A 3961-nucleotide genomic window follows, 5' to 3' on the forward strand; every position below is an offset into this window, starting at 1 on the left:
TTTGGGTAGTTTGGTTATGAAGTCCATAGCGATCTGTTCCATTTCCATTCAGGTATTTCCGGCTATGGTAAAAGTTTTGGGCTTTTAGTTCTAAAATAGTTTCAAAAACAAGAAAAATATGGCAACGGAAGACTTTAATTTTGATGTAACATAAACATTTATTCCCACCAATTATCTTCTTGCAAGTTATAGATAAATTAAAACATCAACCATAGAAAGGATGAAGAAATAACAACCTTTGTAGTTCTTTGGGTCCTTTTGGGAGGCTTAGAAGTTGATGAAGAATGTGGAACCTTTGAGACGCCAACAATAACTCAATTTGATGTAAATGTTAGTCAATAAACTCTTAAACCCTTAAACTTTAAGTTAATAACCAATATGAACTTAAAGAGGGCATGAAGATGCAAGTGTTTTTCAAGTATTCTAACCAAAAATAGAAAGAAAAGGAGAGAAGAAAGAGGATTTGGACTTTGCAACAAGGAAGAGAATGAACAACATTTCATGAATGCAAGCCTCTGATTTATATGCATAAAGTGAAAGTACTAACCATTACGTCTTAACACTTTAAGCATATATGTCCCCATGTCATTAACATGTCTCCCGTGCTTCATTACTTTTGAATAAACTAATGGAAAGCTATACTTTTCTTCCTTTTTATCAATTTCTGAAAAATGATAGATAAATAGGAAATTTAGTTTAAATTTTATATACTCAAGGTTTATAAAATAAAACTTTGTGTACGACTTATTAATTCATACCATATGAAATAATATAATGTTACTTAGTAATGAAAATTATTATTTCCATGAAATAAATACATTCCAATTTAATTATAAGAGTTTTCTTGAAGATTTATTAAAATCAATTTCAAATAAATAATCAATTGTATCAAGTTTTTGTTAGTGTGACCTATTAGTATCATATGTTATTTAGCAATATCACTTTAATACAGTACTAGAAAACAGCCCTTTAATGACGCGCAAACAATGACACTCGTTGATAGAGGACGCGCATTTGTGCGTGCCCTAAAAAATAATGTCAGTTTTGCAAAATTTGAAGGATAGAGAACACGCATTTGTGCGTGCCCTAAAATTAGTGTCCAACCGTGATCTTCAAATCAAAATTTGAAGGATAGAGAACACGACATGTCTTACCAACCGTGATCTTCAAATCAAAACGAAAGCGACGACCACCACGGCAACCGTCAACTATACAATCCTTACCAATATCTTATAGTGTCCCCGCACAAACCCTATATAAACCTCCCACATCTCCCGAATACCTCTTTCAAGAGGAATCCATCGCTCAACGGTGTTCACGGGGCGAAAACCTGACATACTACACCGGTATTGGTTACCTCAGCGGCGCAGTAGTTGGCGCCGAGAAAGGTTTAGTAGAGGGCATGAAGGCTTCTGAGGCTAGAGTCACCATGAAACTTAGGGTTAACAGGAATGAAATGCGTGGTGGTTGGATTAGAGACTAGAGCGTGGTGGCTTGATTAGCGACTAGAGCGCTTTACAAAACGGCGGCCGGCCCTAGGTCGGCGGCTGTTGCAGGAGCTATTGGTGGAATAGTGGTGGGATTAGCGTGACGGGGAAGCAGATTTTGAAGAGATACGTACCAATCTGAGCTCGATCTGTATTCAATTTCATCTTACTACAAGTTTTCGTCTTTTGAGATCTCCAAAGGTGATTCATCTATAGTCTTTTACAATATTTTAGATGATTGACATAATTTGGCAAGGAATGAAATGCGTGATTTTGTTTTGTGCACTTGATAGTTGAAACCCTTTATGTTGTGTACTTTGTAAGTGACTGGAAGGGTTTAGTCACAAATAAATCATTGTAGACTTTGATATGGGAATTGTATCAACACAAGTTTTTGTGGCTTTATTGGTTGATGAATATTTGTTCAGGTGAGAACACAGATTGAATATTTGGTTGATGAATATTTGTGATGTTTGATTATTGCAGATACAGGGGCTGTAAGGATTTAAATTTATCATTATTTGATTGTTGTGACTACACAACACAAAGTTTAAACTCACGTGTTGTTGGTGAGTTTGAGAGAGGAACAATATGCCTCCAAATCATTCTTTACTAAATTTACTGATTCAATTACACATGCCCCCATGGTATTCTTTGACTCTACTCTAGTTGGACGAATTCTGAAAAGGGTAAGATAAAAAATTAACTAAATTCAAATGGTAACATATTTACTTTCTTCTGACGAATTCACTTTTTTGTATCTTTACTTGTTTTCATAAATTCAAATGATAACTTTCAAGTTGACTTCCCATGATCAACAAGACAACAACTATCCATTAGGTAGTGTCTGGAAAATGATGTTATTGAAGTATTTGAGAAATGGAATAGATAATAGATGAGCGTAAATTTGTAAAAAGTTAGGATCTAATCATCTAACCCTCAGCTTCTCTATTAAATTGTTCTATGCTTTTGCAGAGTTAAAGTTGCTTGAGCTGCACATCCTACTGCAGATGTATTTATTAATTTTGCGTCCTACAGAAGGTCAGTTTTAATTTTTAAGTTTTTACTTTTATATCATTCTTAAATCTTTCTATCAATTTGACTTAAAAATTGCAAATTTAATATCTATTAAAAGTTTTCAAGTTACAAGAAGTAATGATATTGATTATTCCCCCACAAACGTTTTTTTCAAAAACTTGATTGTTGGTTAGTGACATCAAGAAACATTTATAAAAAATTCTGAAAAGGATAATATACTTATTGTACTTGGAACAGGGACCAAAATGTTACACTTCAAATAAGGACCAAAATTGCAAAAAAAAAAAATTAGTAGGACCAATTTTGCAAAAATTCCCTATAGCCAGGGACCATTTTTGTAATTTACACCTACTGTTTCAAAATTGGAACAAAATAGAATTTGGTTACTATATTGATAAAAATTGTTTCAATAAACATAAACCCACTAAATCATACTACAACACATCAACATGTAACAACCTGAAATTTCCGTATCATTTTACGGTAACTCCTTCGTAGTACAATTCGCGCAACCAATCGTCGTTTCCAATTTCGATTTCCGATCTTCCGTTTAATTAAGTCATTATCTACATCCAGGAGGTAGTACGTCTACACGGTGTACCTGTATCCATTATCTCTGATCGAGATAGTAGGTTTACCTCCAGATTCTGGGAATCCCTTCAAAAAGCCCTTGGAACCAAAGTAGATATGAGCACGGCATATCATCCTCAGACCGATGGACAGAGTGAGAGAACAATCCAAACCCTGGAGGACATGCTTCGGGCATGTGTCATTGACTTTGGAAAGTCGTGGGATACACATCTATCCTTGATCGAGTTCGCGTACAACAACAGTTACCACACCAGCATTAGGGCTGCTCCATTCGAAGCCATATACGGTCATAAGTGCAGATCCCCTCTGTGCTGGGCCGAGGTGGAGGATACACAGTTAGCCAGGAGTCGAGTCCCCGACAGTGCTCTCACTGGTCCTGAAATCATCCGCGAAACCACCGAAAAGATCATTCAAATCCGTAACCGACTGAAAGCCTCACGTGATCGTCAAAAGAGTTACGATGATAATCGTCGGAAACCACTAGAATTCCAGGTTGGAGACCGTGTCCTGTTAAAAGTCTCGCCCTGGAAAGGCACTGTGCGCTTTGGTAAGCGTGGGAAACTTAATCCGAGGTACATTGGACCCTTTGAGATCCTCTCCAGGATCGGTTCAGTTGCCTGTAAACTTCATTTACCTCACGAACTCAGTAACATTCATCCTGTCTTCCATGTTTCAAATCTCAAAAAGTGCCTATCCGATGAAACCCTAACAATTCCCTTAGAAGAGATCGAGATCAATGAAAACCTCAACTTTGTGGAGGAACCGATCGAAATCATGGATCGAGAAGTAAAACGTACAAAACAAACTCGCATCCCGTTACTGAAGGTTCGCTGGAATGCCAAGCG

General features: G+C 36.6%; 1 pseudogene; it reads left to right on the forward strand.

Moving 5' to 3' along the window:
* The first annotated feature begins 1163 nt into the window (after nucleotides 1-1163).
* Nucleotides 1164-1629, forward strand: LOC145040467 (mitochondrial import inner membrane translocase subunit TIM23-1 pseudogene; annotated as a pseudogene).
* Nucleotides 1630-3961: the final 2332 nt, after the last annotated feature.

This window comes from Lactuca saligna, chromosome 4 (assembly GCF_052625555.1).
Source record: "Lactuca saligna cultivar CGN05327 chromosome 4, ASM5262555v1, whole genome shotgun sequence".
NCBI classification, from domain to species: Eukaryota; Viridiplantae; Streptophyta; class Magnoliopsida; order Asterales; family Asteraceae; genus Lactuca; species Lactuca saligna.